The sequence below is a fragment of the Marmota marmota genome, unplaced genomic scaffold (assembly GCF_001458135.2).
Source record: "Marmota marmota marmota unplaced genomic scaffold, marMar, whole genome shotgun sequence".
NCBI lineage: Eukaryota > Metazoa > Chordata > Mammalia > Rodentia > Sciuridae > Marmota > Marmota marmota.
The window spans coordinates 31,410,331-31,435,811 of NW_026000108.1; the positions used below are offsets into that span (position 1 = coordinate 31,410,331).

General features: G+C 38.4%; 1 protein-coding gene across 8 annotated transcripts in view; it reads right to left on the reverse strand.

Annotated features, from left to right (window-relative positions):
- Rbm47 (RNA binding motif protein 47) overlaps positions 1-25,481 on the reverse strand; it is a 161,259-nt gene that overhangs the window by 24,376 nt on the left and 111,402 nt on the right. For 7 of the 8 annotated variants that reach the window (XM_048784371.1, XM_048784370.1, XM_048784367.1 and 4 more), the window contains one exon: positions 10,689-10,802. The gene's annotated coding sequence lies outside the window, so the exon portion shown is untranslated. Of the gene's footprint in view, positions 1-10,688; positions 10,803-17,763; positions 18,097-25,481 lie in introns of those variants that run through there. The other variant, XM_015482055.2, reaches the window with a different exon arrangement.

A 25,481-nucleotide genomic window follows, 5' to 3' on the forward strand; every position in this document is an offset into this window, starting at 1 on the left:
CACTCAGGAGGTCTGAGTAGCATTTACAGGAGACAAGAGACTCACGAAACAAGATAAGGCACAAGATAAACCTTAAGTTCTCAACTTGACCACCTTCATGCAGGGAAGCCAGGCCAAATCTACTGTTCATTGTAAACATGACCCTTTCAGAATACATACTGTTACTACCATCATTTTCCTAAGTCCTTCTTCTATAATTAAAATGTAGCTGGGTGCAGTGGCACACGTCTGTAATCCCAGCTGCTAGGGAGGCTGAGACAAGAGGATCTCAAGGTCAAAACCAGCCTCATCAACAGTGAGGTGCTAAGCAACTCAGTGAAACCCTGTCTGTAAATAAAATACAAAATAGGGCTGGGGATGTGGCTCAATGGTCAAGTGCTCCTGGGTTCAATCCCTGGTAGCCCAATAATAATAATAATAATAATACAAATAAAATAAATAAATAAAATGTCAATTCTAAGAGCAGAGTACATGTCTATTCTGTCACTATAGGATCCTCAAAATTTGGAAGTTAGACAACAATATATATTTATCAATCAATGGATTGTGATTTCCTTCTTCTTAAGTTAGTCAGTGTCCATAGATATTTAGAGAGTACCTGTTTTGTAGAAAGCACTACACTGGGGAAAGTGCCGCAGGGTGGGAAGGGAGCTCTCAAAACCACATAACTATTCAGCACTAGGAGGTCTCATACATCCACTCAACAAACATTTGCTGGAGTGTCAAAGCTAAGACAGTGGCTTAGTGAAGTATCTAAGCAACAATGGACTATGAATCAAACAAAACCCAAGGAATGAACCAGCCATAAACTGTAGATAAGAATAGAAAATCTACACACTTCTGGTTCCATTATATTTAGAGACAGAAATGGTGTTAAGAGCACTCTTATAACTAGTTATGTTGTCGTCTCTTACATTATTGCAAATGCAATACATACACAAGGGTGTTACAGGATTAACTGAAATCATGGTAATCAAAATCCACTTATTGAGTACTTCTATCAGTAAGACTTTTGCCAACTGCCATCATTTAACACAGTCAAATAATTTCAAAAGAGGGCTCAGTGCTACTGCATGTCTTGTATTTCTGTAAAAGTGACTGCAGAGTGTATTTCACTTACACACAGAGATACAGAGTCCACTAAAAGAAACTGATGGCTTAAAGGCAATCCTCCCTGAAAGAAGATTGACCAGAAATCACCTCTGGAAGTGTTTCCTTAATGTGTGATTTAAAACTCTCAAGTGGGTGAGAGTGCCTGTGTTTTGAACCCTTATTATGAGAACAAGACATCTTATGGAAGTTTTCACTTTTTATGACATTTATAGGGGAAGTTTAAAAGGCAGGCTCTAGAGAAAGGATTAGTAAACTATAGCCAGGGGCTGAATTTGCCTCCACAGCTATTTTTTCATACAGTTTTACTGGAGCGTAGCCACACCATCTGTTTATATACTGTCTGTGGCTGCTTCCATGTGACAGTGGCATAGTGGAGTAGTTTCAGCAGAATCTGTATGGCTCACAAAGTCTAAAATATTTACTGTCTGGCCTTTTACTGCAAACAATTGCCCAATGCCAGAGTTCAATTCCTTGAGTAGGAGGCCCGGCTTTTCAACAGCTATATATGATACTGGTAAGTTAAGTCTCGGTTCCTTATTATCCTCATCTGCAAAATGACTATAGTGACAATGATAATTAGGATCTCAAAATAGTCAGTATTTTATTTATTACTCACAGTAACTATCTGCCAAGTGCTTAGGCCAAAACCAAGGACATATCAAGAGTTGATAAATGTTAGTTATTATTGTCTCTTTTAAAGATCAGGGGATTGATGCTAGGCGCAGCGGCATAGGTCTGTAATCCCAGAGGCTCAGGAGGCTGAGGCAGGAGAATCACAATTTCAAAGCCAGGCTCAGCAGCTTAAAGAGCCCTAAGCAACTTAGTGAGGCCCTGTCTCAAAATAAAAAATAAAAGGAGAGGAGGCTAAAAAGAAGAAGAAAAAGAAGAAGGAGGAAGAGGAGGAGGAAGAAAGATCAAGAGATTGAGGCTCAATGAGTTAAATAACTTGACCAAGGTCAAGGTCACAGAACTGAGGCACAGGTGGATCTGATGACAAAACCCAAACTCTTTCTACCATGACATTCTTTACTTCTTTCTTACATAGCAGGTTTAGCTATAGTCAGTGTTAACAGAATAAAACCATTATTAGTGAGAAATGTTCATTACCTGACACAGTCAAAGGAAATTAACATACAGATTTAATTTCAAGTTGTTGGGAAGTTATTCCTTACCATCACACCCCACTTCACCTCCCCGCCCCCCTCACTGACCTTCAAAGTGTCCAAGGAGTTCTGTAGAATGTTCCATAGCTATTTCTGGCCCTTTGTAAAACAGTTAACATTTCAAACTATATTTCTAGAATTAATAACCTATGGAATTAAATTCTTAAGTGGAAATATTTAAGGACTAGAAGTCCATGATCCAAAAGTGTAAGTGGGAACGTGGGACCATGAAGAAGCAGTGTGGACGGCCAGGCTGCCGGGCTTCATATCCGAGCTCTGCCCCTGGAGGAACAAGGCCCTCACCCAAGTCACTGAAACCTCCTGAGCCTCAGTCTCACCATCTATAAAATGGCAGTGATAACAATATCAAGAACAATGTAAAGGAGTAAAGGAGATGATGCAGAGAAAATTGAGGGGAAAAAAATACCTGGAACAGTAAATTCCCAGAGTCTTTTATTACTATTATTTCAGTTGATCAAAAAAGAGTAAATACTTTCAGGCATTTTCTTTTTGTCAAGAATTATGTAGCCATAGTTTAGAAGTACCAGTTACTTGCTTGACCATATAGTTTTGTGGAGTGTGAGTGTGTGTTTGTATGTAGTGCTGGGATGGAACTGGGAGCCTTGTACTTGCTAGGCACGTGCTAGACCACTGAGCTACACCCCTAACCTAACAATATGGCTGGAGTTGTGGTTCAGTGGTAGAATGCTTGCCTGGCATGTGTGAAGTCCTGGGTTTGATCCTCAGCACCACATATAAACAAACAAACAAACAAACAAATAAATAAATTTCAAAGAAGCCGAGAGTTGGGGCCAGGGGTTGTGGCTCAGTGGTAAAGTGCTTGCCTAGCATGTGTGAGGCACCGGGTTTGATCCTCAGCACCACATAAAAATAAAAGCAAATAAAATAAAGGTATTGTGTTCATCTACAACTAAAAAAATTTTAAAAAGAAAAATCTGAGACTATTTATTCCCAAATGTACATAGACAAAGTAGAAAAGAACTTATGTAAATATTACCTTCTAAATTTATATGACAAAGTGCTGTAAAATGCTGGACATGTGATTGTATGCTAAATATATTTTTTAAAAAAACTAATGATTATGCAAAAAGCAAATTCCATGTTCTCTTTTATATTTTTCCAATCCTGTAAGTATTGTGTTCTTTTCATCACTACTTGGTGTGAGTGCATTAGAGCTGTCTACTCAGTGAAAGTAGTAGTAGATTCTGAATATTGCCTATTTGAACTATGTGGAATAATTTTATGTACCAATATTTGAATATATGAATTGTTGGCTTTATGATAAAATAAACTTTAATTCATAATAAAGTTCTATAGAAAAGAAATTCCACGTCATTTAGAATAATTCAAGTGACTGAAAAATTAATCTCTATCTACTCTATCCATCCAACTATATCTTCCCTGTATATACCTTCCCCCATATCTACCTTTATACCTATAATACTGTGCAAAAGTATCAGTCCAGTTTTCTTTCTTTCTTTCTTTTTTTTTTTTTGGTACTAAGGATTGAACCCAGAGGTGCTAAGTTGTTAGGGCACCGTAAAGTTGCTGAGGCTGTCCTTGAACTCATGATCCTCCTGTCTCAGCCTCCCGAGCCACTGGGATTACAAGCATGTGCCATAGCATTCAGCTTTTTTTAAAAAAATATTTTTTTAGTTGCAGATGGATATAGTACCTTTATTTATTTTTCCTTATGTGGTGCTGAGGTTCAAACCCAGTGCCTCACCCATGCTAGGCAAGCACTCTGCCACTGAGCCACAACCTCAGCCCCTGTTGGTTTGTTTTTTGAGATGAGGTCTCACTATGTTGCTCAGGCAGGTCTCAAATTCCTGAGCTCAAGTGATCCTCTTGAGTACTTTCATTTTCTTGATGGAGAATTTGAGAACAAGGGTGATTATGAGCAAACCACAACTAGATGATAGTAATTTGGGATTATAATTTAATAAAGAAGCCCTATCTTTGGGATGATAGTCTCTAGTTTAACTTCTACTTGGCAAAAGAATCATATTTAAGATAAAATCAAACCCAGAGAGTTAAAAAAAAATAGTGGAGTTTCAGATATACGGCTTAAAAAAAAAAAAAAAAAAACAAACAACCCTAAAATTGATGCATAGATGGTATTTTTCATTTGTGAGGTTTCTGAAATTTATACCAAAACAAATTTAGAAAGAGAACTTCCCCAAATGTAAGCTGATGTAGTCATTAATTATGATGGTGTGTGAATGCTATTCTTTTCCTTCCAGCTGCAAACTATATTAGCAATTTGGAAGTAGTAGTTATACAGGAATAACGAGGCCTATGGTTACTCTGTCCTATTATCCACGGTTCCACGTTCCCTAGGATGTGTTCCAGTATTACCTTTTAATGGTATGTCAGCTAATAGTACGCAAGAATATTACAAGTCTCTTTGTAAGAAAAATGACAAATTGCCTGACTTGTAATAAAGGCTCTGACAGAGTGACATAGTCAAACATTAGCTTCAGTCTTAGGTGTGACCTTATGATTTTATTTAGTTAACATTAGTCATTTCAGTTGTAACTATGAAACAATATCTGCTACTGCAGGAATTTTTTTTTTTTTTTTTTTAAGCCACCACATCCTGTCTAATGTAAAGGTCCTTATATTTCACTGGTCAGTGTCTCAAGGCAATAGCTACAGTCAAGTAGCATTTCCTCAGGAATATTTCCAACATCGAACAAGCCATGGGGTACTTTTTTCTATAAATGTTTGAGTTGAATGCAGGGTATATTTGAAGTTAAAAATACTTTCAATTATAGGGACTGGGGTTATAGATCAGTGATAGAGTGCTTGCCTCACACATGTGAGGCACTGGGTTTGATCCTTAGCATCACATAAAAATAAATAAAATAAATAAAGTAAAGATATTGCATCCATTTTTTAAAAAAAATTATTAAAAAATATTTTCAACTACAATCATATTTTATGACAATATAACTGTAATTGGGACTTCAAAAGAAAGTGAACTTTCTAGTGGGAGACAACTTAAAGGCAATATGAAAAGATGTGGGAAAGTATGGCATTGAGGTAGAGTCCCCTTCTCCCTGGAAGGTCTCACTCCTGAGCAGTTCTGTACCCATGATGGGTCATATTAGAAGTACATCTCAAGTTAATCTGATGTGGACCCTATGATATAGAAATTCACACACACACACACACACACACACACCCCTGAAATCCAAGATTCTCAGTACAATAATGTCAGTCACATATCTCTCTTTCCACACCCACTGAAGTGTGCCACACAGGGGAACAACGCCCTGTGCTGCTAACAGTAAAGGCTGGAGAAACTGCCTAAGGAGGTCTGGACTTCATGGGGGAGACCACCTCCCCATACACTCTTCCTTTCCTATTCTTTTTCTTGTTAATGTTTTTTCCTCTCTCATCTTAAATTCTCATTTAATATCCCTGTTTTTCAAATGTAATTACCTTGGTTAATGAGTACCCCAGAGTAATGTGTGGGAATACAGTGATGCTCGTGTCTGATTAGCTGTTTGCTTTAGTCCTTGTTTAAATAAATTCCGAAGAACCCCCCAAACACTTTCTAATGAGTATTCACCACTTAAACAAAGGTAGTCATACATGGTTTTAAAACTAGGAAAGGAAGAGAGTTCCTCAATGAAAAACCACTGAAGGGCTAAATTTATATGTAAATAAATTTGGAGGTGGAAATTGTAGATATTTGGAAAACACAAAGAGCTCTATTTATTTCTGAGGAAAGATATGAAAAGGAGAAGAAAAAAGAAAGAGAAGAAGGGAAGGAAAACCAGTTTGCCAAGTCTCTATAATTTAACTAGGCAGTTCAAGGTAGTTGGATTTCCAACTTTATAGTTCTAGAAAGCAGAATTATGGTAATTAAAGAAATTCATGAAATATGCACCTAAGAATGGAAACAAACAGAAAAGACATATCAAGGGTTTTACTGAGTATTTAGAATGAGTATTTAGAATGCAATGTTCAAATGTCAGGAAGATACATTAAACTCCTGGAACTATTTTATTGGAGTTTATTTGCCATTCACATCTCATGTACTCTATACTTCCAGTGTATGCACTTGGAGTTAATATTTCAATTGAAAAACTAAGATGCCAATAAAAATGCCCCTGATTTGAGTTAATCATTTATTCCCAATCTCTTAGGGAAATACTGGATATTCTTTGAATTAATAATGTGAGAAATGAATTTAATGCTTTAAGGGAAACACAGTATACCAATCCTGCAAATTATTTTTAGAAAGCATGGGCTATCTTATCCCATCCTACATCAGAAAATTTAATTGGCTGTTATTTCCTCTTTTTCCCAATCACCTTTTATGGCAAAGAGAAAATGGGAACGTACAGGGGCTTATAAACCAGTCCCCATGAACACCAAGAGAGGGGTTGGGCCAGTCAGAGTGTGTTCCTCAGAGGTCCTGAAGACAGTGGCTTAATAAATTTGACATTAGTTTACTTGGAATTTGGACACCTAGATGCCAATGCTAAATGTTCTAATGTCGAAACTCTAATTGTGAAGAATCCTGCAACTGTCGGTCAGTTATCTCCAAGTCCATCAGAGCGCAGCCAGCTCCACGCAGACCTTTGGTACGAGGTGGGGCAGCTCTCACAACCTGGGCTTGCTTCTTCCTTCTCAAGATTCTGCAACAGGAGGCTGGGAAGACCTTTGCATTTTATATTGGAAACACACCTCGCTTCTGTCCACAGTAAAAGAGAACTGGGACACTGTTTTGAAAACACAGTTTGCCCACATAAAATTGTGGCTAAGCGAGTTTGGTTTCTCTGAAATAGCATGAAGAGTAATTTATTTTTGTTCAAAAGGTGTTTTTATCTATTGTAGCTCTCGACTCACAAACACATTTAGTATGTCCTCTTTTCTTCCCTCCACTGACAAATATATGAACGTACCCCTCTCTCTCTCTCTCTGTCTCTCTGTCTCTGTCTCTCTCTCTCTCACACACACACACACACACACACACACACACACACACACACTCTTTTTGTCTAAACCTAAAACACTGTCTACTTTTGGTATTCTTTTGATGGAGATTTCATCAGGCATGTTTACATCAGAATGCTCACTGATCCCAACCTGGCCTCACTACTGTATCCTAGCTACGTGAGCCATCAGCTCCCAAACGTTTCAGCTTTCTCTTTCCTCTCTGCTGGGAAACACCCCAGCCTACACCAAGAGAAAAATAACTCAGATGAATGTGGAGTATGAATATTTACATCATTTGCTTTCTTGGCTGACACATGCTTTCAACAAAACTCTATGGGATTGAAAAAGACATATTTAAAAAGAATCCTGGTGGCCAAGCCTGGTGCTCACCTGTAATCCCTGTGATTTGGGAGCCGGAGTAGAAGAATGCAAGTTTGAGGCCAGTCTCGGCAACTTAGCGAGAGTCTATCTCAGAATAAAAAGGTCTGGGGATGTAGCTTAGTGGTAAAATGACCCTGGGTTCAACCCCAATACCAGAGGGCAGGGGGAACTGGCTCTAATTGTATACCAGATACAAAAATTAACACAAAATCGATCAAAGACCTAAATGTAGGTGCTAAAACTAGAAAGTTCTTCTAAAAAGTTAGAGGGGAAAGTTTCATGACATTAGACTTATCTGTGACTTCTTGGATGACATGAAAACATAGGCCATGTAAGAAAAAACAGATTGGATTTCATCAAAATTAAGCTTTTCTGCATCAAAGGACTCATAAAGAGAGAAAAAAAGTATCCCATGGTGTGGGAGAAAATATTTGCAAATTCTGTCTGATGAATAATTACTATCCAGAATATATGAAGAACTCCTACAAGTCAAAACAAAAACAGCAACAACCTAACTGAAAAATAGGCAAAGGGCTTGAATAGACATTTCTCCAAAGGAGAACTTTACATGAATAATAAGTGCCTGAAAAGTTGTTCAATGTTATTAATCATTAGGGAAATGTCAATCAAAGCCACAGTGATCGAATATTTCAAACTCATTACAAGGATAACTATCTCAAAACTAAAAAAACCATTGTGACAGGTATGTGGAGAAACTGGACCCCTTGTACTTTCAGTTGGGAATATAAAATGGTGCAGCCACAGTGGAAAATACTATGGTGGTGCCTTAAAAACAAATGATTTCCAACAATGGAAATATCACATGATCCAGCAACTCCATTACTGGGAATGTACCCAAAATAATTTAAAGCAGGACTCAAGTAGATATTTGTACACCAATGTTCATGGAAATGTTATTCACAAAAGTAAAAAAATGGAAACAACCCAAATGTTCACTGATGAATGAATGGATTAACAAAATGTGGTACATACATAAAGAGGAACCTCATATATTCTTAGAAAGAAATAAAGATTCTATAAATCTTGGAGACATTGTGCCAAGTGAAATAGGCTAGTTACACACAAAAGTGGTAAAGTGCCCCTGGGTTCAATTCCCAGTTAAAAAAAAAAAAAAAAATCTAGTCATGATTCTGTCTATGAAGCCAGAGACCAAGCTTTCCCTTGCTTTGGGGGTCCTCATCATTTGGTACTTTATCTACTACTTTTGAATTACAGAATATTGGAGCTGAAAGAAGACTTCTAGGTCATCTTGAAGGATTTCCCCATTGTTTTACTTTTATATTTAAAAAAAAATGATTAGCTTAAAACAAAATTTCCTAATATTTAGTGTAAGAAAATGTTTCTCTCCTAAACTGATGGTGTTCAGTGCACATCATGCAGTTCACAATTCAGTGCAGCCATTGATAAAATCTTTATTGGTATCTTCACCACCTCATACACACGTGTGTGTGTGTGTGTGTGTGTGTGTGTGTGTGTGTGTAGCTTTTTTTCTTTAACTGAAAAATATCCACAGAGGACCCAAGATTCAAATTGGGCCTCTCACTTCAAAGAAGAGAACAGGGCTAGAGAAGTCAATGACCTATCCAAGGGCATGTATTTTTGATTTAGTTTGTCTGGATCTACCAACTGGATATGAAGCTTCTCAAAGACAATAAAAAGACTTTCTTTTGTTGTCTTGACACACAACCCACAGAAATAAAGGGAGTGGTGGTAATAATACCACAAGAACGAACGTAAGCTTCACCCCTGTTTTTTCCAATGGACAGGTCCGAGAGACTGCAGTTGACATGTGGGGTAGATGGGGTGCTCCTGTCTTCTATTTAGTCCACCTGAGTTTGGCCAGGGGTAGGGCATATAAAGGAGAGGGAGTAGGCTTTTATTTTCAAGGTTTCCATAGAAATATTTATGGTTTTAAATCTTAAATTGGTAATACTTGTTTTTTTACATATGTTCATAAAATTTAATATTGTCACATATGATGGGTGGGGACAGGTGGAACAGTGAGTATAATTTGATGTTTCTGGAAGACAGTTTGACCACATAAAAAATTTTACAGTGATAGTTCGTTCTTGTTAGCCCAGTGATTCCATCTGCAGAAACTTATAATCAGAGACACGAGCTAAGATTTAGACCCAAGTATGTTCACTATGATGGTGCAATGAACACATAGTATGTATTTATGCGTAATAAATATAAATATTCAATATGGATGATTTATAAAATACAGCACTGCCATAAACTTAGGATATCTAATGTTTTCTATCACGTTAACTTGCTAAATAATACTTAAAGACACATAGGAAAATTAAACAAACCAACAAACAAAATAGGAATAAATATGCTGTAATGTTGATTGTAGTTATCTTTAAATGATAACTTAATTGATGGGTAGGTTTTATTTTTTCTATAATTTCCATATTCTTTATTTTTTTCTACTTATAAAAGAAAGCAAAAAACATTTCAAAGGGGGGAAAAAAGAGTTAGCTCTGAGTCCCTGAATTCAAAGAACCAAATCTAAAACCCAGACTAGAAGATACGAGAAAAAGGGACCTGCATTGTTTGGGGGGGGGGGCTGCTGAGCAGGGCAGTGTTGCAATAGCCCCTCCCTGCCGCACAGGGACCTGTGGCCTCCACTTCCTGGAGCTGGGTGAGGGCTGAGGCCGCGGCTGGGGAGGTGACATTGGCAGAGCTACTCTCTTGTTCTCCCCTTCCTGTCTGAGCACATCTTTTTCTTTGGGATTGGAGTTAAGAGCCATATTTATAAGCCTCACAAGTTATTCCTTGTCTCTTTGCTCCTAAGATGTTCACACAGATAGCAGCAGTTGTTTCCTCAGAGGCCACAGAAGTAAAGTGTACCAAAAACTAAGGACTTACATTGTAGGTTCAAAGTGTGTGAGCATGATGTGCAATGCACCACTAATGCTGTCACATAAACACATGCCCGGGACACGCTGCCTAAGCAGCAGATACCTGGTGGAATGGGAGGAGGCTTTATGTTTGTACTTAAGTGGAAAGGATGCTGGGATGTGTACTCACCAAGAGCCACCAATTCGATAGGTCTGTTCCTTTAGAAGATGCTGGACAGGTAAATTCAGGCAGCTTGCTTGAGAGTTGTCCGTTCAATTTTTGGAGTGCCCTTTGAGGCCGATCCTAAAGGGTTAAGAAAGAAAAATAAATGCTAGAAATGCTTTGTATGTCACCAAGCTTCATAGGTGAAATTGGCGGACCATGTTCTTTAGAAATGAACTAGTGTTACTCCAATTAGCATGTTCTCTACAAACCAAGAACTACAACCCTCTTCAAGGATGGCCTTGAAGAAATTGGAAGTAGTGATCAGAAAGTGACCAGTTTCTTCCATTTGATGTGTATTTCTCTTTAGACACCCACGACTTCAAGATAGACATAGTGTTGAGGAAGGAATACAGATGTAGACTCTATTTTATGCTCAAAGACTCACAAAAAGAAGAGCTCAAATCCTTTATAGAGATAAAAATATCTAGTTCCTGGGCCTCCCCACTCCACTTGGGGGCTTATGTTCTACATCACTAATAGATCATCATACTCATCCTTCAGAATCCAGAGAGGGTCCCCCAAACCACTGAGACAAGGACTTCAGGTATTGACCTCCAATTACTCAGAGCTGTTATGAAAGTGACTTACTATTCTGGTCTAAAATGCACAGTTAAGACTCTTCTGAGGATGCTTTTTGCAGAGAGAGGGCTATGAAAAATACTACTTGAGGTTCTAGGATAATCTTAAAAGTCAATTTGCAGAAAACGGTCAAATCAAGGGGACCTAAAGGTTAAAAGTATTTTAGATAAAGCATTACAATATACCTTCAGCTCAAAATTCTACTTTAATTTCATATCTGGAAATACCATCTACCTGACCCTCCCACCACGAAAGCCCTCCTTAAGCCACCAGAAACTCCAAATGACAGTGTATGTCTAAATGCCCAGGGCTCAACATGGCCCTGTGAGAGCAGCGCCAGCCAGGGAGCTAGAAGACTAGTTTTAATTCTAGGTCAGCCGTGCCCTTGCTCCGTGACCTCGGCAAATGTCATTTGCCAAGCCATAGTTCCCTCCCTCCTCGCAAGAATAAAGGAATTGGATTAATCATAGTTTTTAGACAGCTTTTGTTTTTGTGTGATTTTATTTTGCTTTGATTTTTAGTTGTAGCACCTATTTTTCCACTGAAAATTTACCTAGATGTATAAACCAACCAAACAGAAGCCTGGCTGAAGTGGAGGTGGGTGATAATGGGACGCCTCCATCACCCACTGTGGTCCATGGGGTCACCCATCATAAGGCCACCACAGGGCATCACAGGGCCTTTAGGCCTCAACAGAGCACAGTTCAGAACCCCCGGGTTAAATGCCCTCTAGAGTCAGTTACAAGTCAAAATTATTCAGCCATAATGATCTTTACTGGAATGATCATTTCTTAGTAGGATCCATAACCTCATGGAAACATAAACAATAATCTTAACCAGGACCTAGTCTTAATCCTTATCATTGATGATCTCCTCAAAGGGGTGGGGAGAGTCACAACTTCAAATTACAGAGCAGTAACTGTTAATTTACTTTTCAAGTGCTGGGTAAGCCCAGCACTGAGATAGACGAGTCCTAAAATGCTGCAGCTCACATAGTACTTAATAGCCAGCATCACAGTGTGACCAAAACTATGAAAATGAAAATGCAAATTACAAGGTGCATCTTAAAATTAGCTGTGTAATGTCAAGACAGAGGGACAAAATCAGGCTCCTACATCACTCATTTACTAGGTAAGTGAATCTCAACAAGTTTATTCAAGCTTTTTTGACCCTCCATAAAATGGAGATAATTCAGCACCATTCCTGGCACATACTATATGTGCAGAGTTCTGGATTTTTCTCTCTTAATATAGTGGTAAAAGTTTCCCTTTAAAAATGTAATGGCATGGTAATGGACATAGATTCCATGAATCGAAAGCAAATTATTACTATGTAATGAAACACAGGATTCATATAGTTTGGTGCTATATCATAATAAGAGAAAGAAAGATCACTGATTAGCTATGTAAGTAGCAATTATTTGCTTAGGCTCAATTGCTTATTTCCAGAAAAATCTGATTTTCCAGAATGACTCCTAACACAATCTATTTCATAAAAATTTTAATGCTACTGTTTTTAAGCTATTGTTTTGTCAAGAACCTTCAAATGAAACCCACATGTCACATCCCTCCTGACACAATATTGGGTACCCTAGAGAAACCCGGTTTGAGATTTTACTGTGGAGGAAAAAAAAACTTTTGTGTCTTACAAAAGTCACCCAGTGGGTAGGAAATAGGTGACTAAGATCTGTGCAGTAAATTCCTAGGGAACTGTGGTTTCCAGAGATTAACTGATTTCATTATTCAGTCCAGCCCGACTTTACACCCTGCACTATGAAGCTGCTATAGACATTGCTCACTACATCACGGAGTCTTTCAGAAGACCAAATGGGGAAAATTTTGTAGATTCCAGGAAAGGGAAAAGCTACAGTGAGCAAAGAAACTGGTGTCTGTTTTCATTCTTCCAGCATGTGAATCTCAGAGCTGCTCAGGGCTCCCTCTGCATCACACGGCCGGATCTGAGGGCCAACATTTGCTGGATGCTCATGGCACCATCTCCACCGACCTGACCTGTTTTGGTTGTTTTGGGAGGGGTCCCTCTTCTTTCTGTGTCTTCTCATACCCATACATAGATTGAAAGCTGTTTCAAATCCATGAGATTAATAAATTCATTTTTTACCAAAGGTCACTTCGGACTAAGATCAAGTCACGTTCTGTGCTCTGCTCTCAACTCTCAGTCACTAGCATGGACTAGAAGTAAATTTCTCGTCCCTGCCCTCCACTGAGGAATAAAATTTCCACTTCTTGAAAATAGATTATTAAAGATAAACTAATGGCCCACTCCCAGGGATGCTAACTAAAGTATATAGGCTTAAAGCTACCAGGAAGAGGGATGAGGGTCGGACGACAGATTCCTCGTTTCTACTCTGCCCTTGGATCATCTGACCTAGGACATGCCACCAAACTTCCTTAATAAGGCCTGAAGTTGCTGGCTCCTCCTCCAGTCTTACCTGGTGTCATTTCCCTCTTTACACATGTTGTTCCCAATGCTTCCTGTCCCCCCAATCCCTTGGCTTAGCCAGCTTGTACTCAGCTGTAAATTTTACTCCTAGAAAGCCATCCCTGAAGAGATTCCCACACTGTCACATAATCCCTCCCAGCACTCTTCACAACACTAGGTAGATCTTATGACATGGCTGGTTTATCCTTAGAGATTGCTAAGGTCATCTATAGTCAATTTAATATTCTATTAGGGAAGAATGGAGATCTGTCTTACAGTTATAACTCCAATGTCTCATGCCCTATCTTGGCCCACAGTAGGAGCTTAATTAATTGTTTAATTAATGTGAGATGGACTACATTTATAATGGTAAGCACATAACTTTAAAATTGTCATTTATAGTTCAAATCATGTTTTTATTCAAAAGTTACTTCTATGTTTCATAAGAATAAAAAAATGAAATTTCACCAATATTTTCATTTCTGGGACTAGGGATGATCACTTGCCTAGCATGTGTGAGGCTCTGGGTTCAAGTACTGGAACCAAAAATTTTTTTTTAAATTTCTGGTATTTCTGGAAGTATACATTCTAGTGACTATAATATATATAATTCAGGGTAGAATTTAGCCTACTTGAAAGGTATCATTTATGGATTTTTTCCAAAGCTCAAATGCTTCTTACCACTTGGCAACATTAAAAAGAAGGAAAAAGAAAAAAAATATATCTTCAAGGAAAATACATGATCTGGATTTATCTCCTTTTACAGCTGTTGCCATGTGATACCAAATCAGTTATGGAAAAAGAAACCTTCTTAAAAGAGTGCTAGACTTGACACTGAGGAATTTTAAAGTATATTGCCCCATGACATTCAAAAGGAAGGTGTCCTGAAATGTTCCCAAACCACCTCATCCAACTATGCCACATCCGAGTCTCTCTTGACATGAACAGAGAAAAGATCAAGTCTACACCAAATTGGGATGTTTTGTGGCCAGGCTAGGCTAGGTTACACTAAGTCTTAATAATATTAATAATGGTAATAACAGGTAACATTTTTTGCATGTTTATTCTATTCCATGAACTATACCACCATCTTATTTAATTGTTGCTATAACCTCTATGATTTCACTCACTCTGGAGAAAAGGGAACTGAGTCACAGCAGCACAGGAAGGCTGCCCAGTTGCTAGGATCTCTTAGCTGAGTGTCATGAAGCTGGGATTCAAACCCAAGGTATGAGAACAGAATCAGTGTTCTTCATTACTGTGTCCTGTGGGAGAATCCAATTGCTTCTGCACCCATTTGAAAGAGTAGAAAATTATAATTTGTGCTATAAAAAAGTTACCAATGGCTAAAATTTGGATCGTAAATGTTCCCCAAAGGCTTATATATCAAAGGCTTAGTCCCCAGCCTATAATTCTACTGGGAGGTGGCGGAACCTGTAAGAGGTGGGACTTTGTCCTGGGTCTTGGGTTTTAGGCCAATGGGGCATGCCTTTGAATGGGACAGTGGGGTCCCAGACCCTTCCTCATCCTTTCCTTTTGCTTTCTGGCCATGAGGTGAGCAGCTTTGCTCCACCATAGGCTCTCCACCTTCATGTGCTGCCCTACCACAGGCCCAAGGCAACAGGGTCAATCAGTCATGGACTGGAACCTCCAACCGGATGAGCCCAAATAAACCTTTTTTCTTTGTCAGTTGATTAACTCAGGCAGTTGGTACAGTAACAGAAAGCTAATGCATAAACGACTCTATATGTACAGATTAGTTAGAACTAAATGGCAAATCCATGGATTAAGATCCACCATCTTGGGGCTGGGGTTGTGGCTCAGCAGTAGAGTGCTCGCCTAGCCCTGGGTTCGATCCTCAGCACCACATAAAAATAAATAAATAAAATAGTATTTTAAAAAAAAAAAGACCCACCATCTAAGAATTATTTCAAAAGCCCCAAATATTCAAACTTAAACAGTAAAAACTAAACATAGGAATTCAACTTCTGGGGTGAAGAGTAGAGAATGTCAGTTGCTCACAAGTACCATGGAACCAGAAATACTTGATATTCCAATTGTTCCTGAGATTCTTAAAAAGCCAAGACATCAGGGAAAGTTTGTGAGAAATCAGAGACCCCATGAAGTAAGTAAACGAAGCCTGTAATTTTACTTTCTACTACTGCTTGGTCTACGATCCCTAATCAGACAGTTCTTTCTTGTTTCATTTAACATTATTACCCATTTCTTTCAGTAACCAAGAAAACGAACATACTAAATTCATACCGTGGCCATATGATTTTTAAAAAATCATAGTATTTTTATGTATAATTCAAACTACTAAATTTTTAGATATGATTCATAATTGGTGGTTATGAGATTATCACTCCCCACCCCTCTTAGTCTTTGTGTGGCATTTGACCCTTTTTATAATATGTACCTTGTACCAGTGAAACCTAAGGCACTAGCTAGTTATTCATTAAACCTGGGTGCCAAGGGCTGACTTGTACAAATTACACTGGTAACTGCCCAGCCTGGCCTATGTGCAGAAGTGGAAAAAAGCAATCATCATAGCTGTGAAATTCTGTCATATCGGCAGAATTGAACTACAAATTGCAGCAATTCGTGCCTGACCTCTGATCTGTGAAGTTAAGTCTAAACCTTTGAACCTCAGCTTGGAATTGGGAAACAGCATTTACTTATACTGGAGAAGATGGTTAGCCAGTGTTCTCTGAGGCCAGGGGAATAGTTAACACTGTGACTGCTGGTTTTTCCCCCCCACCAGCCATCTCCCCACAAGAGTCAATGAGAGTAACGAACATCAATGATGGTAGATAGTGATTTTGAGAGTGACCTCTCAAAAAAGGCATTCTGAACAAGTCTAATAAAAACAGAAAATTTCAAGATGCAAATTTTTTAAAATGAATATATCAAAATGAGAATAGGAAATCTGAGATGCTGTAATTGAATATACTGAGTTATATGTGTGCACTAAAAATTTTCATTAAAAATGAGGACAAAAATGAGCTAAAAACTATTTTTAAAAATCTTTCATTCAATATGTTTCAATAAATGTACTCTAATCTCTGTTCTAAAATGCAAATCCTTAATAAGGTATCTTTGGGAAAAAGTAATCATAGAAAACCAATTATACTTTTTCTTTGAACCCAAACTTATCTTTTGATGCTAACAATATTGTACACTAATAAATAAGTATACTAATAAACAGGCTAGTTCTGTGAGCTAATAAATAAGAATAATATACGTTTTTCATGTATATATTCTATCACAGCATTGATTTATCAAAATGAAGACTTTTTCATTATGAAAGAAAAGGGCTCATTTTGAGGAAGCAAATTTTCCTTTTCCTAATTACCTTCTTCTTTGAATGTCATTCAAATTGTTTCATTTCTAGTTAAAAATAAGTGAATAAGATATTCCAACCCTCTGGTCATTTCAGTTACTACTAGAATATAACATATAAACTATAATTAAACTATTATACACAATGAGAGTGAAATGGATTTTTTTTGTCTTTAAAACATATAACTAACACATAAGTTCATTTCATGAAATTAACTACTTTTCAAGAAGAAATGTTTATATATTAATTATCAAAATGTCAAATTTCTTTCTTATTTTTAATGATCACATTTTCTTCTCCAAAGACTTACTCTGAAATGACTTTGGCAAACAAATATGTGATGATAAATTCTACATTTAATCCCATAGTTTAAATAGCAACAAACTAGTTTTAAAAAATCTTTGCCGAGATCTAGAGTTTTCAAGAGAGTAAAATGAAAAACTACAAGAGGAAACTATTTTTTTAAAAAAGAAGTCCATGACTGAAGTAGTTTTGGTTTTACTGCTGGTAAGGCAAACTGTGCGCCATCAGAAGTTTTACAAACTTCCAATTTTCTTTTGCCTTCAATTAAAAAACTATTGAAATGGAGCATTTGTTTATTCAACCCGATCTAGACTGCTTTAACCAAACACAACCATCTCTGCCTCTCATCTATTAAAACAAATAAAGGCCCCCTACCTTTCCAGCCTTGAACTCTGGATGCGACGGCTAATGGTAACAAAAGCCTTGCGGTAGCAACCTTTGCTCCGGGATCAGGAACCACGGAACTCGCTCATAACCTGGTTCGTCTCCTCATTGGTCAACGAGCTTTGACCACTTAAATGCCTTGGGACTCATTTGCTAAGAACACCCGGGATGAGCTTGAGTGGGTGGTTCAGAAAGAAGGGAGGTGTCAAAACTGTCACACGGAAAATGGTCAATAGCCGTCTGAAATTTAGTGGAAAACCTACTACAAAAAATTGGGGCCAGAGAAGATAAATGCTCTGGCATTTCATAAAGAAGGAGATTTAGCTGAAATATTTTATTCAAACTCAATAATGACTACAAGGAAACCAATCATTTGTTAAACTCACTTTCTAGAACCATGGGGGTGCCCATTACCTGAAACTGCTAGATGAAGATAGGAAAACCAATCATCCTTACCCTGTCTGGATGTCGTGGGAATTAAATCAAGGAATACGCATAAAGCACTAAGAAAAATCCTTGGCATATAGAAAGTATTAAAAAATATTACTATGATTTTTTTTAAAGAAATGCTATAGTTTTAGCAATATTTGCTAAAATGCTTTTCTTCTTCTTTTCATTAAACTTGGGGCAGATAACTTAGCTTGGGTACCCTTTGTCTCTTCTCCTTATCATTACGAATAATCATGTTTCTGAGTCTGGTAGGAAAAAAATGTGTAGATAAAAATTACACGTGAATTAAACCCTCATTTATTTTCCTTTGTGGATCAGTTTGGAGCTAGAAATGGATCTATCAGTAAGAAGTGAAGAAGAGTAGAAGGGGCACAGAAGGAAAACAGAAGGGGCTGGTAAAACGTGCTTTATGGTAATAAAAACAGTCTGTACATAACAACAATCAGGAGAACCTGGAGCACTTAAGCAGAGTAAACACACTCCTGTTTAAGCAGCCAAGACACGAACCTCACAGAAAGTCCCTCGGGAAGTGGAGTTTGTCAGTTCAGGCAGCAGGGAAATCAGAGGAGAAGGGAGAAGAAGAGGAACTCTAAGAAAAGCTTCTGGAACCTTCTGAACCAGATGAAAATGAGCTCCATAGCTCATAAAGAGAAACTAAAATCTGTACCTCTTCCTGAAATCCAATTCCGACTCAGCTGCGGGTATAGCTCAGTACTAGAGCATGTGCTTAGCACAGGTGAGGCCCTGGGTCCCATTCCCATCACCATAAAAAGAAAAAACAAATCAACAACAACGAACCAGAATTGTGACCCCCGAGTTTTCCTTGACCTTATTCAATTCCAGAAGCCTTAGCAATGGCAAGTAGCCAGGGTTAGAAGTGGAAAGAGCAGCGTGATCAGAATGTTTTCGAGCTGTTCATCTTTCCATATTTTATAAAAGATAGCTTTATTGCTCATAGATAAAATAATCTAAAGCTATCAACAGTGACTATAAAATATTAGTGAGTTTAATAAAGGGTCAAAATCCAAAGCAAGTTTAATTGTAATCATGTTAAATATTATATAAAACAAAATCGCTGAGTTCTAACTGAAGGAAAATCAAAGCAGCCCTTAGTTACTAAGGCATCATTTTTTAAAAAAAACTACTGATTTTAGACAAATTTTTTTTCCTCTCGACTACAAATGAGACCCAGAAAATCTGTTTTTATATAGGAGAAATTGGGCACATTATATAGAAAAATTTGGGGTATATTGCATGTTTTAAGCATTAGAAAAAGTATTTTTGGTTTGAAAGTCTGTGAGAATATGTGTGTGTGTGTGCATGTGTGCACACACTCCTTATACCAAACATTACCAAAAAAATGCAAAAACCTAGGAAAACAAACAAACAAAAAAATCAGAACAAGATGATAAACAGTAAAGTGGGAGGTGAGCTCAGTGGTAGAGTGCTTGCCTACTACACACCAGGCCCTGGGTTCAATCCTCAGCACCTGGGTGGGGCTGGGAGGAGGGGTAAGGCAGTAAGAACAGGGCAGCTTTTCACTGAAGATCCGAAAATAATAATTACGATTATAGCCCACTTTTAACAAAAACAAGCAGATTTTTCCTGCATTGGCTTTAAATAAAATTGGTATAAAAAATATATGCACACTAGTTTCTAGCAAACTTCAACAATATAGAAAAGCACACAGAAAGTCACCCCTCTTACTATATTGACAGTGGCTCCTACTCCACAGCCCTCTCTGAAGGCAGATGTATAAAACTGCATCAATGGTCTCTAAGTGGACATGTGGCACTTCATGGGCCATGAGCTAGCATGTAATAAGCTTGGAAGTCAGTCATCCCTGAAGGAGCGACCCACTGTCTTCACAGAGTACCTTTGTTTCAGAGTGGAGTGACAGCCTGTCAATCTGAGGTCTGAGGTTGTAGAGAAAAGGGGGTAAATGCAGATGCAAAACAGAAGCTTCCAACAGGATAAGCCCTTTATCCTAACAGGATAAGGATAAAGGACAGAGACAAGACTCAAGACAAGTTCGAGACAAGGAAATGAAACATAGGAAGGACAATTTGAAATTATGTGGGCTAGTGATTATAGGTAATATCTACTCAGGCTACCCTGACATCCTACCAATAGAGCATTATTTTCTATTTTGGTTTATCTAAAGACTAAGACAACCAGTGTAAAATCATGTGTGTATGTATTTGCTTTTATATATAACAATAATATTTCATTTTCTAGAAGCATATTTGATACTATTTAGAATTTCAGAAGCTAAGGTAAAATTATTCTTTATTGTATCAGTGCATGATTAAAGTATAAGAGGAAGAAATCGCTCACTTGTGTGTGTGTGTAAGAACACATGTGTGTGTGTGCGCACACACACACACACAATAAGGTGCAGGCCTCCATCTGAAAAGGTATTAAACATTGACAACAAAGCCATGTAACTGTATTGGTTGTGTCAGTAATAATGGTTGACTACGAAGCCAATTAGCCAACACGGAAAAAGTAGTGAGGTACAGAACAATATCCACAAAACTATGTGATTCAAAGCACCATAGTACTTTTTTCCCCTTAATTTGTCAAATATCCTTTCATAATTTCAACAGGTATGGAAAAGGAAGAGTTCAATAATAGACACTGCATTATCTGGGATAAAGAATTTATTTTATCCAGACATGAGAAAGGACCTGGAGGCTTGCATTTTAAAAATTAAAAATGATATTCTCTCAATTGATAAAAATGCTTTAAAGAGCAAAATTATAGGAATAATTGGCATTTGTATAGTTCATTTGTTTTAGTGCCAGGTGCACTTAAAGGTACTAGGTGATAGCAGTAAGCAAAACAGACCAAAATCTCACCCTATGAACCCTACAGTCTCATGGGAGAGACAGACACTGGATGAATAAATCAGTAGGATATATAGTTATGTTAGATTGCAAAAGAGCCAAGGAGACAGCAGGAAAGGAGAATAGGAACAGGGCACAGAGTGTGTCAACATGTTCCCGGACCTATAAGAAAAAGTATATTTATTACTTATTATTACAAAAATTAAGCATGTGAATACATTGTATTTCTCATGGAAAATGCATTAACTAAGTGTATACTGGGATTAATTTAAATCATATGTCCAGGACTTCTGGTTTACATGGTAGTAGCTAATTAATGTGGACATAGGCAAGACAATGCATATCTAAAATATAGTAGCAGGAGCCCAATACATGGCACTATAGGAAAAAATCCAAGAGAGAATGTAATGCTTTGGGGTGATTTTCTGAAGTAAAGCTAATTTCCCACTCTATCCTCAGGTGAGCAGGACCTCAGAGGCTTCCATTGGCTGGGCTGGGCTGCTCTGCTAACTCCACTCATCCCTCCCCTATAATCCCTTTAATCATAATATTTAGGCCCACCTTGGTTGCTCATGAACATCCTGTCTCAGAGAGAGGAAAATGAAAGGGGTGGGAGTGGATCAGGGACCGGCCTCAGGTGCATCAGTCCAAAAGCTTTGGGATATTATGTGTCACTGTGCCGTGGTATAGCCCCTCTGCAACTTCTCAGAGCAAATGAGAGAATGAGCCAAATAATGAGACCAAGAAACTCCACCCCACATCCAACCAACTCCTCCCTCCAGAGCTTTCCCTAAAGCATGGGACATTTCTGTTTTTATTCACATTTAAATATGTCACAATGGTGCCCTTATTCTGAATGTTCCTTACCTTCCTGAGTAATGGGCAGTCCTGAAGAGCCCAAGGGCTCAAAACACACAGCTGTGTTACACGTGTTGCTGGCAAGGAGATGCTGGGGGAGGAGGCGATGGAGAAGCTCCATAGGTGCAATTTTTCCTCAATTTTCCTGTCTAACTTTCCCTTAGCTTCACCTCCACCTAGAAAAACATAACCTCAACTAATGCCTGTCTGCAGCCCATATCATACAGGGGCACTATTCTAAGTGCCTCATGTCTACTATTACATGCAAACCTCATAAATATGCTGGAAAATGTACTAGAATCATTGCCATTTTATAGATGAGAAAACTAAGGCATAAGAAATAAAGCAACTTGCCCAAGCCAAACCACTAGCAAACAGTGGAATGAGGCTTTGAACCCACGCATCTGGCTCTTAGAGTTGGAGCCAATAATTTCCCTTCCTTCCTTCCTCCCTTCTCTCTAGCCTCCTACTTGCCACCTGTCTATCTACCTATTCACATCTCACCTTGAGGAAGTGCTTATCACAGCCTGCCAGTGATAAGCACTTCCACAATTGACAGAAAAACTTGGAACTTTGCAGTTGGTATCTTTGGAGCTTGGTAGGAAAAAATTTAATGCTTGGTGAGTGAAACCATAACTTTTATTTTTTAATTTTTTATTTTTTTAGTGGTTGATAGTCCTTTATTTATTTTACGTGGTGCTGAGAATCGAACCCAGTGCCTCACACATGCCAGGCAAGTGTGCTACCGCTGAGCCATAGCCCCAGCCCGAAACCATAACTTTTGAAAACTGCACAATTGTTTTTTAATCTAAAGAAAAATCCATTTGCATTGTCTCCCTAAACTCTCCATTTTAGGCAGCATTCCGCATCATTTCTCGAAACCTGTTCAACTTTTTAGTTAATCCCTTTCTGCCATCAACATAACAAATAGTAGTAGACCATAAGTTTAGCAATTACCAAGCTTTTACCTATTTATCCTGTCATAGTTGTAAGAGTTTAACTTTTTCTTTTCTTTTTTTTGGTACTGGGGCACTTTACCACTGAGCTACATCTCAGCCCTTTTTAATTTTGATTTTGAGATAGAGCCTAGCAAAGTTGCTTACTAAGTTGCTGAGGCTGGCCTTGAACTTGTGATCCTCTGCATTAGTCTCCAGTTGCTGAGATTACAGGCGTGTGCCACTGCACACAGCAACAGTTTATTTTATAAAGAGGAAGTTCAGAATAGTGAATGCAAGTAGAGAGAAGGTACCTATTACAAAGTCATAAATAATGTGCATAATCCAAGCCCTGTGCTCCACTTCTGCTTGAGAAATGCTACCACATCAAATCATAATGTGAAAAGTAGATCTCCTTTCCCCCTTTAGAATGGCAGCCAGTTTAACAGGAGCCCAGAGAGTGTTGGTTTTGCCAAGTGTGCTATTAAGTTTTATTCTTTAGTAATTATATAACTTTTCACAATTTCATCAAAATCGCTACAGAGATGCCCCACCAATCTTTTACTGTGTTTTTCTAGACCAACTGGTGTTGACTGAACACTTTCAACAGTACTCTAAGATGTACTCAAGAACTAGGGAGAGGCAACTAAAGTTGGGACTACCCTGTTGTCTCTTAACTGAGAGCTAATCATCCCTTTGGGGTCAAACAATTGCAACGTGTAAGAGCCCAAGAGAAGCAGCACCAGGTGCAGTCCAGGCCGTATTAGCTACTGGAGTTGGGGGGGGGGGCACTGTCAAGCTGGACCAGAGCCCACAGGGAAGCTTTCTGAAGAGGTGCGATTATCTCCATCCTTACTCGCAGTCATATTAAATTATAAACACAGGCAACCACAAACCCCACAACTTCAAAATACACACTTCTCTGTATTTGGGGTTTTTTTTGTGATTTTTTAAAAAAGCTAACAATGGTCTTTCCTAAAGAATGTTCCTATTTTAAGAACTATTAAGAAGATAGAAATAAACCTTAAATATAATAATATTTTATAAATATGTTCATTAACCAGGAAATTGAATCTTATTGGGGGCTAGATAAACTGGCAAATTACTGAATAAGTTGAATCTAAAGATTGTAATAAATTTTTGTACAACTTTTGAGCTCAATTTTTATTTGAACTTAATTACTCATTCAACATATTCTTTTTTTTTCATTTTTTAAAAAAGGGGCTGTTAGTTTTTGAGGAAAAAGTAGATATTCTAAAGAAATTTTAAAAGAATATGGAAATAATAGAAATCATGCAAAAAATATCAAAACTTTAGCTGCTGTAGATCTGTAAAAACTGGTCCTGTCACGAATGATTACAGTGATATTAGAACTATGAGGGCATCTTAAAAAGGCCAAGGCTGAGCAGCTTAGACAGGATGCTAAAATTAGCAAAGAGCCTATGTTCAGGCAAAAGAACAATATAAAATACTACTGAAGCAAACAGTGCAGACTGAATGAACCTAATTTTGCATGAGCCAATGGAAACTACCACACACTTGATTTTGAATTGGCTGTGAATAGCTATTGATCATCTATCATGTGTGTCTTTGTTCTAGTTTTGAAGATAGGGTAATGAGCGTATATGTGTTGGGGGAGGAGGATAGAAACAAATACTATGAGGATGAATAAAGGAGGCTTAGGAAGAGGCACTGGGAGAACCACCCTCCTTCCCCATGAAGTAAAGAGCAAGAAGTATGGAGACCCTGAGAACAAGCATTGCAGATCAAAGGAGGCAGGGCTACAGGACAGCATATCTGAAGAATGGCAAGAAAAAGGAGGCGTGATTCAGGCGGAGGAGCAAGGCAGGCAGGGCTCAGGTAAGGGCCTGATGGATCCAGGCACGGGCCTCAGCTGCTACTTGACTTCGCAAGGCAGGCAGGGCTCAGGTAAGGGCCTGATGGATCCAGGCACGGGCCTCAGCTGCTACTTGGTTTCCTGGAGGATTCTGTGCATAGAAGGGATGCAATCTGATTTTCTCTTTACTAAGGTCACTCTGGTGTGGAGCAGGCATCACAGGTGTGCCAAACAGGAAGCAGAAGGACCAGCAAGGAGGCTGCTCAGGTCATCCAGGGACAGGAGGATGGTGGATTCCTCTCAAGTGGAAGTATGGGGTGGTAAGAGGAGACAGTGGCTCTAAGTTGCACTCTGAAGGCAGAGTTGGCAGATCTGGCTAGTGGACAGCTATACGATGGCAGCATCCCGGATGACGCCAATGTTTTCAACCTGAGCAAGTGGGAGAAGGAAGGGTGCTGCCTTAGGTTCACGTTAGGAAATGGGGGAAACTTGTTTCCTGTTATGGCATGGTGTTCAGCCACAGCGATAAACCATGAGGATCCAGGGAAGTGCTGCCAGTCATGACACAGCATGTTGTTACGCATTCCTAAACCTCTGGGCTTCAGCCATCCAATGTTCTTAGTCCTTAGCTTTACTGCTAAATACAGAATATTGTACATGCAAACTGTAGTCCTGCCCATCTCTAGTTTTTGTCTGGAACTTGTATAATTCTTTAACTCAAAAGAATGAAGGTGACTTCAGGGACAAACAAAACAAAACAGTTACAAAAAACATAGTAAC